The sequence below is a fragment of the Callospermophilus lateralis genome, chromosome 7 (assembly GCF_048772815.1).
Source record: "Callospermophilus lateralis isolate mCalLat2 chromosome 7, mCalLat2.hap1, whole genome shotgun sequence".
NCBI classification, from domain to species: domain Eukaryota; kingdom Metazoa; phylum Chordata; class Mammalia; order Rodentia; family Sciuridae; genus Callospermophilus; species Callospermophilus lateralis.
The window spans coordinates 134,950,288-134,972,699 of NC_135311.1; the positions used below are offsets into that span (position 1 = coordinate 134,950,288).

General features: G+C 43.0%; 1 protein-coding gene across 5 annotated transcripts in view; it reads right to left on the reverse strand.

Annotated features, from left to right (window-relative positions):
- The window catches only part of Prdm2 (PR/SET domain 2), a 114,526-nt gene extending 100,227 nt beyond the window's left edge, over positions 1 to 14,299 (reverse strand). For 4 of the 5 annotated variants that reach the window (XM_077109976.1, XM_076861251.2, XM_076861250.2 and 1 more), the window contains exon 1: positions 14,221 to 14,270. The gene's annotated coding sequence lies outside the window, so the exon portion shown is untranslated. Of the gene's footprint in view, positions 1 to 14,220 lie in introns of all 5 variants that reach the window. The other variant, XM_076861254.2, reaches the window with a different exon arrangement.
- Between the last annotated feature and the right edge of the window lie 8,113 nt (positions 14,300 to 22,412).

The following is a 22,412-nucleotide window of genomic DNA, read 5'->3' on the forward strand; positions in this document are numbered from 1 at the left end:
CATCGTATGTTGAACATAATCAATCCTATTGTATGAGACCTGAGATTGTTATTATCACGTTAAAATGTATACTTGAATGTAAAAATGTGATAAGGCTCATAATGCTTAAGATATGCTCACCTGACCCCCCAAGACCACAAATGGCCCCAACTACCGTGAGTTCCTCAAGGAGGTACTGTGCAATACCTTATGCCCCAGGTGAAAAGGTTCTAGGAGTTGCACCTGTTCTCTCACTAAGCTTTTTACGGGTGGGTTTATTAACTTTAGCCAAAGGAAGTTGTCTTTGAAGCAAAAAAATGTGCAGTCAAAGGCAGATACTTTCCTGAGATGTACAACAGGAGCCACCGAGCTATACCACCTCCCTTGACCGTGGTTCCTTCTCACAGCACCATCAGTACCATCTTCATGAACAGGACACAAGAAGCTCCCAGGCCCAGCAGGTCTGTGCTACCTTCGAAGGACAGACTGGGATAGGATCTTCACCAGAGTGCTAGCGCCTCACCAACAAGACAGGTGCAAGCAGGCAGGGGCAAGCTGGGAGGGCCACAATTCTGGCTCCTGCTCCTCAGCCCTATTTCATTGTTGTTCAGGTTTTGTATTTTGGCATCTTCACTGAGATAGCCACATAGCATACAACTCCATTACTCTCAATGCACAACTCCAGAAGGTTTATATTCACAACTGTGCAACCAATACCACAATCCATTTTAGATCATTTTCATCAGTATGAACAGAAACCTTGTGCCCAATGGCAGTGACCCCCGAATCCCAGTGCAAGGCAATTACTAATCTACTTTCTGTCTCTACAGACTTGCCAACCTGGACACTGAATACTGTCAAAGGACAAAGTGACAATTTACTTTAAAGATTTTAATTGGCTTTACCTTCCATCCTAGAATTGGGCAATACTTCATCCCCCAAAATAGAAGTTTTTCCTCACCCACCTGTTACTCCTGCCTCCCCCGAGTACCTATACATGTCCAGCACTGTTCTTGAGCAAGGAACAGAAGGAAGATCCCTGCCTTCTAGGGGAGGAGATCTGCAGTAAACAAACACAAACTAAAGAAGAGCATCAGATAGGAAAGTACTTTAGAGAAAAATGAAGAGCAAGGGAGAAGGAGACAGGGGATAAAATCTGCCTCTGTCTGCACACCTGCAAGTCCAACCATCCAGTCTGAGGGACAGAGGAGTCATCTCTAACAGCCGGGAAGAAGGGCTGTGATGGGGCTGGGGCTGTAGCTCAGTGGTAGACCGCTTGCCTACCATGTAGGATGCACTGGGTTTGATCTTCAGCTCCACATATAAATAAATAAATAAAGGTATTATGACCATCCACAACTAAAAATATATAGGAAAAAAAATTTTTAAAAAAGGGCTGTGAGCTGCAAAGCCAGGGCAAGGAGCATTAGGGGAAAAGGGTGCTCATGAGAGGGTTCCTGGGGAGAGACCAGGGGCTAAGGGACAAGGAAGCAGTGTGGCTCATGCACAAGGATGGGGTCAACATAGGAGGTGATATCAGAGGCCACTGCCCAGTTCAAGCAAGAGTGGATGCTGGCTAGGCCCCAGTGGTAGAAGAGACAGGAGAAGCAACTGGATCCTAGATGTTTTTAAAACAGAGACCCCAATTTTGCTACAGTGAGGCATGAAAGGAGAGGAAGTCAGGGATTACACCCAATTTTTGTCCCAAGAGCACAGGAGGATGAGCTGCTGTTTTCTGGGGCACTACCTTCTTTCCACCTGTTTTTCACTTGATTTCCCCTTATTTAATCCTTCTCTCCTTTCCTCACCTCACCCTTTGTAGTCACTAGCTCTCACATACTATTCCAACCAAGATATCCTGACATCTGATTTCAGATAACTAGTACAGCACTTCAAACACTTTACTCTTTGATTTATTATCTCAATGAATGGTAACTTTTTTCTAACTTAAAAAAACTAGAGCATAATTCAGATTATTACACGTGTAATCATCTTCTATGACCAGGCATGGCATCACAATCCTATAATCCCAGCAACTGGAACTGAGGAGGTTAAGCCAAGAGGATCACAAGTTCAAAACCAACCTCAGCAACTTAGTGAGACTGTCTTTAAAAAAAAAAAAAAAAAAAAGTATATCATTGCCACTGAGCTTTATCCATAGTCCTTTCTAATTTTTATTTTGAGACACAGTGTCACTAAATTGTGGAGACTGACCTCAAACTTACAATCCTGCCTCAGCTTCTGGAGCAGCTGAGATTCCAGGCACGTGCTACGGTGCCCAGTAATACCCTTGTTTTTTTTCTCTTTCCCTTGTGACTCACAACATGGTCATCTAAAGTATTTTCCAATGCCAAAAATATTGCAAATCTGATACTGACGTCTCAAGTGGCACTTTCAAATCAAATTCTGAATTAAACTATATTAAAAATAAGGGATGTTAAAAAAAAAAAATGAAGCCAGGCACAGTGGCACACACCTGTAGCCCCAGTTATCGGGGAGGCTGAGGCAGGAGGAACTTGAGCCCAGAAGTTTATTCACCAGCCTGGAAACCATCTCAAAAAATAATAAATAAAAAATTAAGTAAGTAAATAAAAGGAAATGGAGACTTCAGGCAGAGCATCTCCACAGAAGACCACTGTGCATGAGAATGGACGACTTGGGTGAGACTGAGCCTTTCACCATGGGCCTCCAGCACTGTCCTCCGCAATCCGTGCCCACCATGCCTCCAGTCTTTTCCACATCCCAAACATCTACGCGAACCCCCAGTACACTCCCAGACAGAGCCTCTGAACTGCGGTCCTGGGCAACTGGCTACAGTGTGGCGCACCAGGACGCACGTTAAAGCAACCGTGACTCCAAATGCTATTTTAGAGAGATTTCCTTAAGATTCCTCCAGCAGTCTCAAAGTCCCTGTGACAGCGCCTGGCAATCCAACACGGTTCTCACGTTCAGTACTGATTCCACAGCACTGTTTTCACCCACCCACTTCAGTATCAAATGGTATCTCAAGGTCAACATTTCAGCCAAGGTGAGAAATTTCATGATGGATCCTGTCAGTACAGAGGCAAGGAGGAATTGTTCCGTACCTGTCACTGAAACCTTAACATCCTATGAAATGCTTTCTTCAATGCTAAAGAATTAAATGCTGGGCCAGAAATGCAGATCAATGGTAAAGCATCTGCCTGTCATGTGCCAGGCCCGAGGTTCCATGCCCAGCACAATCAAAAGGAAAAAAAAGAAATTAAGTGTCTCAGGTCTTCTAATGGTAGATACTAAAAATCTTAAAAACTCCAGAACTTTTCTGACCATGGCTTATGACATAGTTTCTGACATGGATTTCCACGCCTGATCACACATTCTTGAATACTTCTAGATCATTTCTGAATATGTCTTATGTAGTCCTCCTGGTCCCCCTTGTTAATATTAATCAGTCCTGAAAGAGCAGAAAAAGTACATTATGCACATTTAGAGCTTTTGAATTTTTATCACCAACTACAGTATACTAACAGCATACACTTTTTAAAATTATTTTTTAATTGTGGATAGACACAATATCTTTATGTTTATTTATTTATTTTTATGTGGTACTGAGAATTGAACCCAGGGCCTTATACATGCAAGGCAAGCACTCTACCACTGAGCTCCAACCCTAGCCCCAAACAGCATACACTCTAAAAAAAAAGGTAAGTTTGATCTCTTTTTTACATATCTAAAGTTTTAATGCTGAGTATATACCGAACTTTTTGAGAAATTGCTTTCAAATTCTAGAATCATCCTTTCCAATATTTAATCTATTACTATCATAAAGATGATTTGATTATAAATTATCAGTATTAACACAGCAACAATAAAATAATTTCGGACTTTATTTAAACACTGGCTGCGAAAGTGTCAAGGCAATATGAACAACTGTTTAGCTGGGCTATCTAATATGGAGGTCCAGAGACCAGAAAGTCTAGAGAAAGGTGGGACTCTCACATCCCTAGGTCTGAACAACCCTGCAACTCAAGTCCTATCTCCCTCACCAAACCTCTGAATAAAGCAGAAACCAGCTGGCACTATGAATCACACAACACCAGCTAAACTGTGTCTGTGTACCTTTGCAGACTTGTAAAATCTACAAAGTTATATGAAAGGCAAAAAAACCCAAACAAACAAAAAAGCAGATTCTAAGTCTGGAGGAAAGAGAGAATTGAAAAAATACTCAATAACATTTTATTTGATACACACAGTCATCTCTAAATCGATGATTTTACAATTATTCTTTAGGATAGGTTTAGATCTTTTGTGGCTGTTTGGAAAATACTGTAATTAACTTTGCAATGCCACTTAGAAGTCACTGATACTAATTTTGTATAATTATTTTTAGGCACAAAAAATTCCACATTGCAACATCGAGAATCGAAGACCATATTTAACTTTTAAGACTTATAAAGGTTATGGACAAACAAACAAGTAAAACAGAAACAAGTAGGAGAAGTTGTACAATTGTTTTGAGTCTAAAAGACCAAAAATGCAATAAAAACATGGACTAGATACAAGAAAACGGTTTTATTTTATTTATTTTTTTTTTTAAAGAGAGAGTGAGAGAGAGAGAGAATTTTTTTTTAATATTTATTTTTTAGTTTTTGGCGGACACAACATCTTTGTTTGTATGTGGTGCTGAGGATCGAACCCGGGCCGCACGCATGCCAGGCAAGCGCGCTACTGCTTGAGCCACATCCCCAGCCCCAAAGAAAACGGTTTTAAAATGACATTTTGTGAAAGAAGTCTCAGAAATTTTAGGGTAAATGTAAGAAAAATATTCTAAAATTAATCACTACATAAAGTAAGTTCTTATGGCAAATAAAAATAATTGCAGCAAATACTGACACTATGAAGGGTCCAGCAGAGTGAATTTAGTGTCTAACACCGACTTGACCTTATCCTGACCAAAAGATTCTTGCAATCCAGAAACGTCTAGAAAACTTAAAATGACTGGACCATGTTAATTTCTCAAAATGATTTGATCAATTTACAAACACTATTAATGTATTGTCACAGAAAACCATCATCCATAATTCTTACCAAAAGGGTGGAGGGGCTGGGGTTGTGACTTAGCAGCAGAGCGCTCGTCTCGCACGCATGAGACCCTGGGTTCAGCACCACATAAAAAATAAATGAGTGAAATAAAAGTATTGTGTCCAACTACAACTATAAAATAAGTATTTAAAAAAAAAAAAGTGGAATCACCAGATTACAACCTATAAACTCTGGAAATGATTTTGAAAACCTGTGGTGCCCACTTCTTAAACTAAGCAAAATCACAAATATTCAGTCTGCCCAGAGTTTGCTAAATGAAGTCATTCATTTTCCTTTCCCAAATTAATATAATTCCATAGGGGTAATCATGTAGTCGGACACAAAAATATAAAGCCTCATTTTCCTTTGAAAACGTAGCCTTTGTTATCAAGTTAGCGTGAGAGATCAAACCTGAAATGTTTATCCTTTTAAGGAGAGCACTGTGCAGTGCAAGAGAAACAGAAAGACTGAGATGACAGCAAAGACTAGGCAAACGCTGAATCAGAGGGTGTGGACCCTGCTTGAAATGCTGCTGTCTCTCATCCCCCAGAATGATTCCACCAAGGCCAAAGACAGTGGTAACACAGAGATCAGCACGAGGAGTTGCTCTTCCTACAGAAGCCTGTGAAGAACATGCCTGCAATCCCAGCAACTCGGAAGGCTGAAGCAAGAGGATGGCCACGTCAGAAGCCAGCCTGGGCAATTCAGCAAGACACTATCTGAAAATTTTAAATTTTTTAAAGGACTGGGGAAGTCACTCCCTAGTACAGTGCCCCTCAGTTCAATCCCCAGTACTGAAAAAAAAAAAAATTAATAAGTAAAAATAAAAATGAAGAGACACAGGAATGGGATGTTCACAAACAACTAATTTCTCCCATTTCAACATCATTTCCTCAATGAGACCCAGAACACCAAGCCAACTGCCCCAGAACCTGATTCCCTGAAAGCACAGAGTAGAAAGTGGCAAAACTAAATTAAGAAAGTGAGGCTTAGAGGGTTCGCTCCAGCTGGGAGAATTTTTTTCAAACATGCAGCAAACTGGAAAAATGGAGGGTCCACTGTTCTCAGGGGCTTTTCAGCTATAGTACGGCGGGGGGGGGGGGGGATGATTAAAGCTCAATTTAAAATATGTAAGTTACAGAGCTCAGAGATCAACAGCCCTCTGGCTCCAACGGGTCTTGAGCAATTCAATCACACCATATTACGATGTAAAATAAGAGACAAGCTGATATGCTAGGAAAGCACCATGAATCTGCATTTTCCCCACCAGAAATCTCCTCCTTTCCTGGGGGTGGGGTGGGGTGGGGGAATTAGAGGGAAATTTGTTTTAAATTACCGCTCCTGATATAGGAATCAGCTTGGTAATAAAGCACTTGTCTAGCATGCTTGAGGCCCCAGATTCAATCCCCAACACCACAAAAAAATAAATAAATAAGATAGAATACTGTTCCCAGCATCATTAATAAAAGAGCTAAGCTTACAACAAAATGTACTCAATTGCTAATTGTTTATCATTTATCTGATTGATATTATAAACAGCTATTAAATATGTCCTCATCCTTCTGATTAAATTTGTACACCTATGTCATATTGCACTGAACAAAGAATTCAATACTTCATAAATTTTAGGCTTTGTTTAGGATTTCTACAGTAATTCTCTCTAACCCCCTAATTAAAAATACCCAGCTTCAGCTGGTGCAGTGGCGTATGCCTGTAATCCCAGCAGCTCAGGAGGCTGAGGCAAGAGGATCAGAGTTCAAAGCCAGCCTCAGCAAAAGTGAGGCGCTAAGAACTCAGTGAGACCCTGTCTCTAAATACAAACTAGAGCTGGGGATGTGGCTCAGTGGCTGAGTGCCCCTGAGGTCAATCCCCAGTACCCCCTCCCCCTGCAAATTTTATATAAATACACACACACACACACACACACACACACACACACACACACACACACCTTCTCTAAAGAAATTAATATATTATCTTACCTCTCCCTAACAGTAGGACATGGGGAGCCATGGCATGAAGAACAAAAGAATTACTGTCCATTTTCCCGGATGAGGTAAATCCACCCCATCAAAACACCCTTGAATTAAAAGTTAATTCCCTTTCCTTATTTTCAAGACTAACTGCCAAGAGATATAGATGCTGAAATCAACAAGAAGCCGAAGCCATGGGGGTGGGCAGAATACCAGCACTTTCCCTTCGGGGCCTGCTGTAAAAAGGGGCCGCTGGTTTCTATAGCCCTGGCTCCCAGCAGAAGTACAATGTAACCTGTGACTGTGTCTTCTGCATCAGTACTAAAACAAAGTTTCAATAAAAGATACTTTTCTGACATTTTCCCTAAAGTTACATTTGTGAAAACTTCTAAGTTTTTTATAAAAGGAAAATTAAGTCAATTCTTTACTAACACTCAAATGTCTACATCCAAACAAGTGTTAGCTCACCCCACAATTCCTACCCCCAAATGAACACTCATCTGCTCTGAGTTACTGTTTTTTCATCAGAGTTGCCAAGGCCACTACTGCTTCTGTGATTCAACTTTGCAAACTGAGAGATTTTCAGGACCTCTGCAATATACTTGAGATTTTCCTGAAAATTCAGCAGAACACAGCTGTGGCCATGCTGGTCCTGTCACCCAAGTACTTGTTTCTCAGCTAACCTCTCACAGCATTAATCTGGTCATCTTACAGTGGCTGCTGGAGATCTTGGAATTCCTCCAACACAACAGGGAACGCGGGAAAATTCCCTTTCCATGTAACCCACATGTCAGTGACAGGGAGGCTTCCTGAGGTCCCAGGTGAACAACCCAAAGCAAACTGGAAGCCCACGACAGGCAGGGCCAATACTTCACCCTCTTGCAGAGGTGCCAGGCACACTTAATCAGTAGGGAGAAACTCTTGTATAAATAATCTGAGCTAAATCTGTTAACTACTTCCATTCTCAAAAGCTTTCAAAAGTCAGTTATGCCTACTGTTTGCAGAGCAAGGTGTGCATCATTTTAAGAAGCCCTTGAACATAAATGAGTTATTATTTTAAGGGAAAACATATTTCCTTAAAACAAGTTATTCATAGTTCTTATTTCAAGGTAAAAATAAATCCCTAACCATTCACGATAAAACCATGACAGATTGTTCTGATGTTTGTCTGCTATGGCCGGCAAGACAATGTGCCTTCAGTATGGATCTAATAAAATAGATGGGGACAGTTGCAAGGGGCTTTGAACTCCAGGTTAAACCTGAACTTGACCTTGCAGGGCCTCCCCAGACACTGTGTGAGGATTTATTATCCCACTCCCAAAGCCCTGAAGGTCTATAGCAAAAGGCAGAACAGGAATTACTGAAAAGCAGAGCCAGGGTTCCAGACCGCCAATCAAGAAAGCAGATGTGGCCACGGGGATGGGAGGCAGGGTTCTTGACTGGGGGAGTGCCACAGACAAACAGAGTCTAATTTTTTAAGAAGATTAAGTTTAAAAAGTGATAAAGTAGGTGACAAGTAAGCAGCCAGGAAGACAGTCCATTAAGATTCCAAACTAATACACAAATAGGGTTTGAAACACAGGCAACAGCTGCGAGAAGATAAGAGCTGGTCCATGCGGTGGAGGAACTGGCAGAAGAACTGGCAGAGGAACTGGCAGAATGCGCCAGCTAACTCAACAAGGCAAAGAGGTGTGAGGATGAGTCCAGAAATACGGGGTGACCACTGGGAAGAGTGATCTTGAAGACGTTTTATAGAGAGCAGTCAGAGTAGGGATAGGACTAAAGTGGACAGTGGGGAGCTCTTGCAGGGGGATCTGGGAGGCCAGACGTTCCATGGAAAGCTACATCCATTGATGGAAAGAAAGACTGTCCCCACATAGTCCAGTCAGGGTTTCAGACAGAGATTCACAAGTCTTCAGTCTCAAAGGGGTGGCTCAGAAAAAGAAATTGCCCACGGGATAAATATCCTGAGAGAAGAGTAGAAGATGCGAACCTCTGGCTTTGTGGAAGGCATGGAAAGGACTAGAAAAATAGTACCACCCTCTCTCTAAGTCCAGAAGGGAACATACTAGTTGGACCAAAAATCCTAAGAACTTGAGAGATAACTTGCAAAGGTTGCTCTCAACAATAATTGTGCCATGGCATCTCCAAGAAGAATGTTACTAATGTTTTTCAAAACTTGGAATTCCCTCATGCTGCTTGCATGCTCTTTACCTATCATATCAAAACATCCCAGTGAAAGAGAAGCAATGGTTATACTCAGTTTATAGATAGGAAGAGGCAAGAGGAGACAAGTGACCCCCCACTCAGCTGTGCTTCATCTGTGAGACTGTCATCTTTACACTGAGGTTACACCGGTTAAATCACTACAGGTTGCCCTCAGATGGCATCAATCTCCTGCTCAATGTCTTCTAACAAAAGGTATCAGAGCTTAACAATTAAGAATGTAAATTAATCCAAGAGCACCCCTTTTCAAAATTCTTACTTGCAGGTACACCTTAAAACTGGAATTTTCTAAATTATGGCAAGATCTCTAAAATAAGTCTCAGAGTAAGAAGCACCTTGAATGTCACTTTTACAATCATACTCCAAAATAAGCTTAATTTATATTTTCTTAGTAAGATTTGAGAAAGGTACAGCATTCAGACTGATGTACATAACAGGACTTATCCATCTCACAATTCTTTTCAAATTTTGATGGCATCATTTATATTTGAAAGTACACAGAATTTTCTCTCCAAAGTTTATAGTCTTAGAAAATATACAAGTGCTTGTAAAACCAAGTGGGTTTCCCCGATTTCCAGATTGGCTGCCCACTATAATCAACCTAACAGCTGCACTTGGCTTTACATGTTTCAGACAAGCTGTGCCAAGAAATAATTCTGCTCTTTCAAAGCAACCTAACATGTGATTTACTGCAAGAGCTACAGAATATTCTTTTCACCAAAATGGCTGGAAAATATATAAGTGTTCAGTGAAACCTCCTTTCTGGCATGTTCCTAAAGACTAATAAATGAAAACATAGCAGAGGTATGACATGAGCCAGGACTCCAAGAATAAATACTATATGGTACTGAGAAGAATATTATAAGCATATTTCATGCCAAATGAATTAGATTTACTACTATACACAGTAACTCTAATTCATGCTTCAAGGAGGTGGGGAGGAGAATAAAGGACACTCTTTTTAAGAAAAAATATTAAATGATACATGCATTCACACCAGCAAAATTATGCAGCTCTTCTGTTATTCAAAACACCACCCCATTATAAAATGTGGTTCCTACAGCAGATCTGCTTTTGTATACTTTTTACTTACTCCAATAACAAAATTCAATCTATATTTTCTATACTTAGAAAGATCACAAGCAAAGATTTGGTGACTTCTATTTTTCCCCCTGAATAAGGTGCATTGATGTCACATGTTTTCCATGAAGATCATTAACTCTCTTTTAAGTTATAATGTGCGGAGTTAAAGTTAGATAAGCACTTCAGAAGTAAATCTTTCCTCAGGACAAATTCATCATTTCTGTGCATAACCCCAAACTGGTTGTTAAAGAAAGAAAAGGAAATTTTAGAAAAACTAGTTTGGCCTGTACCATCAATCTTTTTTTTTTTTTTTTTTTTTTTTAAGAGAGAGAGAGAGAATTTTTTTTAATATTTATTTTTTAGTTTTCGGCGGACACAACATCTTTGTTTGTATGTGGTGCTGAGGATAGAACCTGGGTCACACGTATGTCAGGCGAGCGCACTACAGCTTGAGCCACATCCCCAGCCCTGTACCATCAATCTTTAAGGGGCTACTTCACCAAGTCCCATTTTCTAGGAAGAAAAGACAGTTATTCTGGGATGTCCAGCATAATAATAGTGGACCACAGGCTTAAATTATTCAACATGTATCAACTCCATGCAAATTTATTTAAATTTCATAATAAAAATTAATCTGCATACTGAGAATACTGGTATCATGTCATGAAAAATCCTTCATAATCTCCAGGACACTTCACATTGCTTTATCTCTTGCCATAAGACTGCCAAAGGAAAACTACTGAAGTGATCACTCTATAAAGTCACAAAAGACACAGCTGGAAGGAACATGGACAGAAGAGGAGGACCTTTCCCCAGCTTCCAGATATAAACCATACTGTCTAAAAGTTCTGTGGGATTTGATAAACTGCTTCATTGATTCAACCATCCAGTCAGATGACATGAATCTTTCTCTAATGCAGCAGTTATATGCAATTCTGCCCCCGCCCCCCAGGGACATTTGGCAAAGCCTGGAGACTACTGCTTGTCACAACTCAGGGGGAGGTACCAATGGCATCTCAAGGGTAGAGAAGCTGCTAAACATTCTCCAATGTACAAGAGTTCCCACAACAAAGAATCATCCAGGCCAAATGTCAGCAGTGCAGAGGCTGAGGGAGTCTGCTTTAATGGAGCCTAAGTATTGCTTTCAGGACTAATGGAGTCCACAGCTTTCAGCCACCCTACAAAGATTAATTTTATGGCTCTATCTAGAAACTTCTAAATTCAAAGGAAAGAGCCAAAACACTACCCCAGGCCTCTAACCAAACACTGTAATGGGTGATGCCACCCTGACCAGTAGCAAACCATGAAGCACAGGACACATGGCAGTGGGAGCAGGTGTCACAATTGGCAGGCAGGTAACATTCTCAGCCATCCAGAAACTCCCTATAGCTGCCCCTCCCCATTCAAGTCTGACAATTCCCTCCCTCAATGCCCATCTACTCCTCTTGTACTCACCACTGTGGAGTTTTATAGTGAAATTCCACAGTTTGGTTTTAGGGTTTTGATTCTCCCCCCCACACACACCCCCCGCGCAGCACAGGTATTAAAAAATATCAGGAAAAGCTACTCAGAAGAGATGAAATTAGTTAACAACAGAAGGTGCTTTCCATCCTAGAAACTCACAAGACCTGGAAGGCTTGTAAATCAGATCTAGACTTGAAAGGAGACTTAAAGAAACAGTTCCATGAATAAATAAACATCTAACACAAAATAATCCTCAAATGAGTATGTGTGTAGATATATTTATGTAACTGCAAAATCCAACTGAGAAAACAGGGAGCTAAAAACTGTTATTTCTCATAACAGTATCTGCAAAAAAAAAAAAAAATGCTTAGAGGCTTAGAAGCGGAATTTACACTTTGCACATTTTTTAAAAGATTATAAAACTTCATAATAGAAAAAGCTTTCAAAAATTTTTAATAATAAAAAGAAAATCTCAGGCTTTAGAAACATTACAGATCATTATGAAATTAATAAGTTATGACTCAAAGTGAAGAATAGTTAATGGCATTGATACATATAGCATCGTATGGGAAGACAGGTCACAATTAATACACAATACTAATCCTGCATAAATGCAAGCCAAGTTCTACACATAAATATATATGACTAAGGATAGACATATGGACACCAAGAGAGACTAGCAGGTGAGAATTTGCCAAAATGTTAACAATGGCTACCTGAAAAGGAAGAAGGTTATAATCAATTTCTATCCCTTCTTTGTGATTTTCTATTTTCCATCTGTTCTGCTGTGAGAATATTTTGTTTATGCTTTGTACTTACAAAACTAATACCGTATTTACAAATTTAAACTTTATTATTTCAGGCAGTACCTACAAAATAAGACAAACCCAAATAAATGTACCAACTTTTCCAGGAAAGAAAATACCTTCAAAATTGACAAAAGCAAACCCTTACTAAGCATTATTATTATTACATTCCTAACATTTTCCTGAGTAATTCAAATGTACTAGTTTAGTTCAATCAAAGCAGAAAAGATGTGTCAGGTAAAGAGTCCTGAATTAACAGCAAATGCAGATGAGTGTTAGTTCTCACTATGAATTTCCATCTCTGTTTCCACAGCCTGAACTGAGGGAGGTTTAATAAGGTGATCTTTACAGGTTTTCTCAAAGCTAAACTGATATCCACTAGGAAAAGAAAGGCTGGAGAATGAAGAGGCAGTTAGTTGCATGCCATCTCAAAAACAGAACCCTACTAAAGGGAAAGGGCGTGATTATGTCTCAGTTCTCCCTCCTTAATAGCTGTACACGCATTTCCTATCATGTTTAAAAAAAAAAAAAAAAAGGAACCTACTTTTTTTTTCATACATGAACAAAACTAATCAAACTGAAACGAAATCTGTGCTATTGTAGATAAAAGAAACAGGGAAAGGTTCCATTTGCTATTAATTTGCTTTTATTTGTAACAATAAAACTGGGGTAAACAAAAACTTCTATATATTTTAGTCATGTTTGGGGGACAATACCGTTCTAGAGGCAATCATTTCAGTGTCCCATTAAAGGGGTCTAAGAACAAGTTACTGGGATTCAGCAATAGGCGTTCTGCTTATCAAACACACACACCAGAAAAACCCTCAACACAACCTTAGATGCACAGCTCGGACCAGCAGGAACTGCAGCTCTGCACAGGGACAGGATTCCAGCAGCGCAGGCTTGGGAAATGGGGCTTCCCGGTTAACTGGGGGATTTTCCCCACTGCTCACAGCCTGACATAGGGTTGCAAGCCCGTGGGTGTTTCCCGCGTGGATTGGGAGGGATCCTGGAGGCCTGACCTCTTAGGTTTGCTCCATGTCTCGCTCGCCACCTTCAGAAAAAGGTGCATGCATTGCTCTTAGTAACAAATGTGTTAACATACTCAGAAGTGCACATCTGTCACTCACTCACACACACACACACACCGGTGGGTCCACGGAGACATCCTGGGAGACAATCTCTAACACGAAAACTACTCAGGAAACACAAAGACGCAAGACACGGAACAGACGAAGCACGCAAACGCGCAGGGCACACTCAGCGGGAACACAAAAGAGGCGCAGGACGGCGACTTGACAATCGGGACAGCCGCGAAGCCCACGTGGGGTCCCCGGCGGCCCTGCAGCCGCGCGCCCCGGGCCCGCCAATCCGCCACAAAGCGAGCCCCAAACTTCGCCGCGGGGACCCCCTGAGTCGGCAGGGAGGGACCCCGTGACGCCGCCCGACGCCCGCCAGCGGGGCCACCGACGCGGCGAACCGTGCCTCGCTCCCGGGCCCCCACCGGCCCGCGGCGCCCGGGACCTCGGAAGGGACGCGGCCGCCCGCCCCTGGCGTGTGGCGGCCGCCGCGCTCCCCGCGGGACCCCGGCGCCGGCCCCGAGGCCGCCCGCCCCCGCCGGCTCTTACCCGCGCCCGCCGCGCCCTGCGCCTCAAAGCGCCGAGAGCCGCCGCCGCCACTCCGCCCGCCCCAGCGCCCGCGCCTCGCCGCCGCCATCTTGGCCCCGGCCGGAAGTGACGTCGCGGCGGCGCGGCCTCCGCGCCCCGGACCGCGCGCCGCACCCCGGCCCCACTCCACCGCCGGCCGCGCCTCGCCGGCACCGTGGCCCCGAGCGCACTGGGGTGTCGGGCTTCCGTGCGATTCCGAGTTACCGAAGACTCCGCGGCCTTCCCGAAGGCAGGGGAGTGGGAGGGAAGGGCCGCCGAGAGGTCGCCCGGTAGCCGTCGGGGAAGCTCGCAGGCCGGGTCCCCGCCGTCCAGGGCCCCGCTGTCGCCTCGCCGGGAAAGACCAAACTCCAGGGAGGCGGGCCCCGCGGGCGGCGTTGGCCCGTCCATCGCGAAGGCGTGTGCGCTGGCTGCCCGCCTTGCGCTTAGCACCGGTCCAAGGTGCAGCGGCTCCAGAACGACAGGACAGTGGCCTTGTCCCTGTGGAACCTGGTGTTTGCAGAGAGGGAGCAAACAGGTTCTGAAGGACGAGGCGCGGGGCCCTGCGGAGGTGAACTGGATTGAACTGGATGGGAGAGAGGGTCTGGGGGCCCCTGAATCCGGAGCTGCAGTGAGGCAGAAAGTTCGGAGTGGTCACTTAGATGTGGTATCTGAAGGTATCCTGTGCAGATGACATCAGGAAGACGCTGACACTTGCCCTCGCTGGGAAGGACCCAATCTAAAGAACAGACTTTTAATTCAGTGCAGATGCACCTCTGACGTTGTTCGGAGATGTGATGAGCCCCCTGATGCACACAAGTTCATCAACGCATGTCCCTGTGTCGTCTTATTGTGAGGGGATGATGCTGTAGCTGATGACCTAACTCTAGTGAATGAATCAGTGTTACTAAGGCCTTAAAAACTGACAGGGCCGGCACGTCCTAAGGGAAAAAGAAGTCACACTTTAAAAGTTTATTTCTTCCAGTCTTTTAGGAAAAGAGATTGTCCATCTCCTGGATGCCTGCAAGCAAGTCACTAATATGAAGTCGTATGAATCAAGCGGTCATTTGTCTTTTGCACTCCTTAACTTAATGCCTTTCAACTTGATCTATGTATCAAAAGCATCTAAGGTGGGAAATTTAAAAAAAAAAAAAGGCCCCACCATGCCATCCACCATCAAAACACTGACTTATAAATCAGCATTTTAAAAGAAAAGCTGTAGGCTGACTGCTGTTCAATTGCACTCTAAAGAAAAATAAAGGAATGTTAAGTTAGAAGTGATGTGGTGAATCAGAACCAGACAGGGTCGTGCCAAGAAATGATTGATAGAATGGTCAGTGGTTGTCCTCCCTGGCCTTAATCTAAAATGGCTGGGTATGTTTGTTTCCTGGGGCTGTTGTTACAAATTTGACAGGTTAACACAACAGAAATTTATTCTCTTAACAATTGTGGAACCAAATATCAGTGTCACTGGCCTAAGTCAGGATGTCAGCAAGGCCACACTTCCTCCTTCCCTCTTCTGACTTCTGGTAGCTGCCGGCATGCCTTGACTTGGGACTCCCATTACTTTAATCTTTGAGGCCAGCATCTTCATCTCTCTCTGCTCCATCTTCAAATTACCTGCTCTAGTCAAATTTCCCTCTGCTCCCTCTTGTAAGAGTACATGTGATTGCATTGAGGGCCCACCCGGATAATCTAGGGTAAACTCCCCGTCACTTAGTCACATCTTCAGAAACTCTTTCCATAGTGGGTAATAGGATTACAAGTTCAAGGGCAGCCTGGGCAACTTAGTGAGTCCCTGTCCCGAAATAAAAAGGGTTGGGGTTGTAGCTCAGTGGTAAACACTTGTGAGGTACTGGGTTCGATCCTTGGCACCACATATAAGTAAATAAAGGTATCAATCTGCAACTAAAAATATTTTTTTAAATTCTTTTTAAATGTACTGTCTAAATCTACAATGTGAATGAAACTCCACTCTATACAAGTGCACCTAGCACAGCTTCGGATTAGTTTCTTCCATTGTGTGGTGGTGCTATTGTAGAGGACATGATCTCAATCACTACAACATCCCAGGACTCAGATCAGTATGTGGTATGTGGTCAACACTAAATGGACTAGGGCCGGGGTACTGGGGATTGAACCCAGGGGAGCTCTACCACTGAGCTACACCCCTAGGCTTTTTTACCTTTTATTTTTGAGACAGGGTCTAAGTTGCTCAGGCTGTCTTTGAACTTGCCACCCTCCTACCTCAGCCTCTGGTATTACAGGCGTGCACCACTGCACTCTGATAAATAGATGTTTTTATGGCGGGGAAAAGCCTTCTCCCTTGCTCTGGATGTGGATAGATTAAAGCAAATATGTTGTGGCCCAGACGTTGTGTATTTAAAAGACAGCATATGGTTATAATTGGAACCCCAGGGCTCCTGCTCAGCGTAGCAGCCTGACGCCTGCAGCATTGCTCCTAAAGAGATTAAAGCTTTTACAACTGAGATTAAAGAGTTTACAGCACATTTCCACCGAAAATGTAAGTGGACTTCAAACTCCCCGAATGATAACAGTACTTATTCTCTGCTGAGTTCAGTTCTTGATATTTTACATGCACTTTCTCACTTATCCTCACGATAATCCTGTGTGATAAGCACTATGCTCATGTACGACTGAGGAACACAACCCAGGAGGGATGAAAGAATCTACCTAAAGAAATACTAGACCAGGTTTTGATCCTAGACAGGTTAGCCCCCTAGTGAGCAACCTCCTCACCCCCAGTGCTCACACGTGTCTATGTGTGTGCACCTGCACGAGGACATACACCAAAGCTGGGCCAGGAGCCAGGCAATTGCACCACACACATGCCATCAACTAGTTGTTCCTCCTCCAAAATACTCAATACTCAGGGTGGACGTTCAGAAGTACTTTTTAACATTTTTTTCATTAAGAGACCATTCTAAATACTGTTCCTGGACTCTCATACAGAACACCTATTAAAGATCAGAGGAAGGGGACCCAGGGCCTGGGAGAAACTGCATCAAATCAACTCATCTTTTGATCAGACAGCACATTGCTTGCCTTAGAAAACAAAAACAGAAGAACTGAGTTCCCTTTCCTGTGGCTGCAAATGATTTTCAACAAGGTTAGCATGTCTTTTGGTTTCTTCACCTTGCCCTTCCCACCTGCCTTCCTTCTGCAGCGTGATGTGCCCCAGCAAGGAATCACACTTTAGCAATCACACCTGCAAACACCTGCACTCTGGGTTCTGACTAGAGAGGTGTGAATGAAGTGCAAAGATAGCCACTCTGAGGATGAGAGATACATCTTATTGTGCAAGAGACACTTTGGGCTGCTCAGTTCCATGAAAAAAACCTCTGCAACCTCACAACATATCGATGATTCTCAGCAGTGGTGGAACTTAATGATAAGAAGGGAAGAGAGGTCACCTGTAGTGAGCACCAGTCTGCACCTAACACTAAGGCAATATACTGAGTCCTCATTTAATCCCCACAACAGCAAGGACAGCTCCTGTTACAGATGAAGAAGCTGAAGCCAAAATTCAATGTTGAGAGACACAGGCTGGTTGCAGTCAAGGACTTGACTGGTGTCAAAGTCCACAATGTGTCTACTGTTCATACTGTTGCCAGCCACGAAGATGCTCTCAGATACTCTGGACAAAGACACCACCCCTACCCTCCAAGAATGCAGGGTCTGATGGAGGAGGCTGGATTTGCAAAAGCAGCTTAGAGCTCAGTGTGCAACTAGGACTGCACCCTGACACTCCGCCCTGTGGAGCAAGTACTTAGCTTACTGAGCCATACCCCCAGCCCCTTAGATACTATTTTTAAAAAGAAGAGAAAGAAGACTGACTCCAAGTTGCTAAAATTTCTAACCAGAGCACTGACTCTAGAAGTTTCCATGGTCTTTCTATGTCACATATTTTTTATAACCAGACATGTAATAAATCAGTTAACAGGCTCAGCCTCTCCAAAACAGATGCCCCTAAGTAGCAGAACCTGTTTCAGAACCTTCAGTGTACCAAGCTCTTAGGCTGCTGTGGTTGGTCCTGAGAATACAAAGGGAAGTTCAGTCTCCATCTTCCTGGAAGGCAGAATTAATTCACTAATTCACCACAACGAGAGCATGAATAAAACATATAGGTTGACAACAAAGACATAAAGTGAAAATATTTTTCAGCAGGAAATGGCAGCAGCGTGAAAAGGAACAGAAGATAAATCAGGTACAGAAATGCGCAGGCTGCACCGCGGTGGTGACACCATGAGCCAGGTTTGCTGCCTCAGATGAGATGCTGCAGTGTGTCACTTTAGAGGATGTCTACAGACAGGATGACATGCTGCCTGCCTGGTCATCACCCACTCATCCCCAGCACGAACCAGCTGTTCCCAGGGACCCCCGCTTCTGCAGAGACACCACTGTAGGAGCCCCATATTCTGGAAATGCTTGGAGCTTTTCTTCGTCTTGCTTTCTGGTTGGGATTTGCTCGTGTCCCTTCTCTGCTGCACCCAAATTTTGCCTTTCCTTAGAAGCCAGCTTTTGGATGAAATCTTGCTTCATTGTATCAATTCCCTAGGGCTTCCATAACAAAAGACAGTTTCCCAAGTGTGGTGTTTAAAACAACAGAATTTAGCCTCTCACAGCTCTGCCCTTGTGGGAAGGGTTGGTACCTTCTGGAGGTTCTGAGGGGGGATTTTTCTACGTCCCTCTCCTAGATTCTGGGGTTTGCCTTGGCATTCATTGGCTTGTAGACGCCTCACTTGAACTGTCTTGGTCTTCACATGGCCTTCTTATAAGGCCTTCTTTATAAGATGTGGATTTAAGGTCCACCCTAAGCAGTATGTCCTCAACCGAACCCATTACGTCTGCAGACACGCTTCAGTGAGGTCACATCTTGAGATTCTTTCTGGTAGACGTGAATTTTGGGGGGACACCACCCAACCCAGTGAGGAGTAGAGCCCTCTTTCATCATTCCGTATTTCTCTGAATCCCACTATAACCCCCACCAGCAATTGTCCACGTGCTGTTTATCCCACTGCAGTCTGACCCCTGGATGTGTCTTAGGTCCCAAACATATCCTAAGCCCCTTGAAAATGGAAACAGAGTCATATATCTCCACTCTAATCAGTGATGGGCACAAGTAATCCTTCGATCAATTACAGACCAGTGCACTGTTTCGTGATGTAGAAATGATTCCTGAAACAGAAACACATCAGCCACCGCTAAGCAGGGACTCAGGCCAGTGTGTGGAATTTGCTTTTCTCCCAATTTTGCTTATGTGTCCCCTTGCCCTGAAGGATTTAAACTCTAGTAATCAAGATTTTCTGAGGCTAACAAAAGAAGGAATAATTCCTTTCCAAGGCTCCATAAGTAGAGTGAGAAGCACAGCCTTCCTTTGTCACAGAGGTCATTATTTCAACCTCATAAGGCAGCCACAGAGGTGTCACAAACAGAGAGCATCTGCCAATACCTGCCAAGACAGAGACACCTGATCCAGGTTCAGAAGCATCATAGCCAACCTACATGAGCCTCTAGTTAAAATTGGCCCATCAGCCAAGTTATGGTTAATTTTAATTGTACAGCAATGGTCCCAACTGGGGTGAGATTTTACCCCTAGGGGACATTTTGCAATGATGGGGACATTTTGAGTTGTCATCACTGGGTGAAGGGCACTACCAACCCCTGGTGACTCAAGGCCTGGGAGGTCTATTTCATTTAGCGTACATCTCCAAGATTCATCCCTGCTGTAGCATGTATACAGATTTCTCGTGTTTTGAAGGCTGCATACTATTCTATTGTATGTATGTACTACATCTTGCTTATCCATTAATCTGTCTATGGACACGTGGGTTGCTACCAACCTCTTGACCGTTGAGAATAATTTTGTTATGAACATGGTGTACAGACATCTCTTGGAGGCCCTGCTAATTGAGATCCACGACTAAAACACTCAGGGTCACTCCAGGTGAACTGGGCTGCACGAAATAATCACACAAGAGACAGAAATACCTTTTTCTTTGGGTCCTGTGATGGCTCCTCTGACCTTAGGGGTTCGTGGAAGGAGGGAGAGGGAGAGAGGAGCATGTGCTGAACCCTTTTACTGGGGAGAAGCCATTCAAATGCAGCAAGAGGTCAGGTTTGGGTGAGTGGGGTTGAGTCTAGCTTTGTGATGTCTGCTGTCAGCAGGTTGATTGACATCTAGGAAGGCCACACCCAAAGGCAGAGCAAGAGAAGGGGACACACACCAAGGGCGTTTCCATGGAACAATCTATCCCAAACAGGGCAAAGGGGTAGGGTTACAAAAGAATAGGTGAGTGCAGCTCAGCCCCAGGGGTGTGCCTGCTCAGAAGACTGGCCTTGCTATCCGAGGGGGGGAAAGATCGAGTCCCCAAGTCATGGCTCTACCGTGCCTGGCTACAGTGGATCCCCTGGTGCATCAGAAGTGGAGGGCGTGGTCACTCAATGTGGCTCCCCACACCTGCCCTCAATAATTTGGGGTCTATATGTGGAAGCGAAATTGCTGGGTCATGCAGTCATTTTATTTTTAATATTTTGAGGAACCAACTGCCCTTATGATGAGTCTGTAATGACTGCACCCTTTACACTCCCACCATCCCTGTACAAGTGTTGTAGTTTCTCCTCATCTTGACAGCATTTATTTCCTGGCTATCCTTTCTTAATAGTGGCCATGTTAATGGACATGCTGAGGTATCTCATTGTGGTTTTGGTCTCTATTTCCCTAGAGATTGGTGATACTCAATCACTTTTCATTTTATTGGCCATTTGTTTATCTTCTTTGAAGAATTGTCCATTCAAATTCCTTGTCCATTTTTATTTGGTTTTCGTTGGGTTGTTGGGCTATGGAGTTCTTTACATATTGTGGATGTTAACCCCTTATCAGATGTACAACTAGTAAGTATTCTGTTCCAAATGACGGGTTGTCTTTTCACTCTGATGATTATGTCCTTTGATGCACAGATTTTAATTTTGATACAGCCTGGCGTTGTCTATTTTTTCTTTTGTCATCTGCAATTTTGGCATGATAACCAGGAAGTCATTGCCAAATTCAGTGTATGAAGTTTCTAATAATTGTCTACTCTTAGCTTTTATGTTTAGGTCTTTGACCCATTTGGAGTTCATTTTTGTATATGACATAAGGTCAAAAACCAACAAGAGTTTCCCCAAACCATTTGTTTAAAAAGACAGTCTTCTCATTAAAACATCTGGGCACCTTGTTGCAATCACTTGACCATATAAGGGAGGGCTTATTTCTGGGCTTATAAACAGTTGTTAAACGTAAATTTAGCTTCCATGTTTCCTTTTTTAAATATAAGTTTCAACCTTTAAAAGGCTGTTTAAAAAAAAAAAAAAAAAAAAAAAAATATATATATATATATATATATATATATATATATATATATATATACACTTGTTGTATAGGGACTGAATACCTTTATTTTGTTTATTTATTTTTTATGTAGTGCTGAGGATTGAACCCAGTGCTTGACATGTGCAAGGCAAGCGCTCTACCGCTGAGTCACAGCCCCAGCTCCTGAAAAGCTTTTAATGTTTATTTTGTTTATTTATTTATTTGTTTGTTTATTTATTTATTTTTGGTACCAAGAATTGAACTCAGGGGCACTCATCCACTGAGCCACATCCCCAGCCCTATTTTGTATTTTATTTAGACACAGGTCTCACTGAGTTGCTTAGCATCTCACTGCTGCTGAGGCTGGCTTTGAACTCTAGATCCTCCTATCTCAGTCTCCCAAACTGCTGGGATGACAGGCGTGTGCCACTGTGCCCGGCTTGATGTTTAATTTTTGTTATGAGAATTTATGGCCAGAACTTTAGATTTTTATTTTGTCACTGGGGATGGATCCAGGGGGCACTTTGTCACTGAACTGTATCCCTAAGCCTTTTTATTTTTTAAGACAGAGTCTCAATAAGTTGCTTAGAACCTTGCTAAATTGTTAAGACTGGCCTAGAACTTGTTATCTCCCTGTCTCAGCCTCTCAGGTTGCTGGAATGACAGGCATGTGTCACCATGCCTAACTATGGCCAGAAATTTTTAAATGTCTTATGACTAAGATTTTGTACCTTTCGACAATCAATTTTTGCCCCCATTGAGAGTTCATAAATTCTAACCCATAACATTGCAGTTGCTAAGGAGT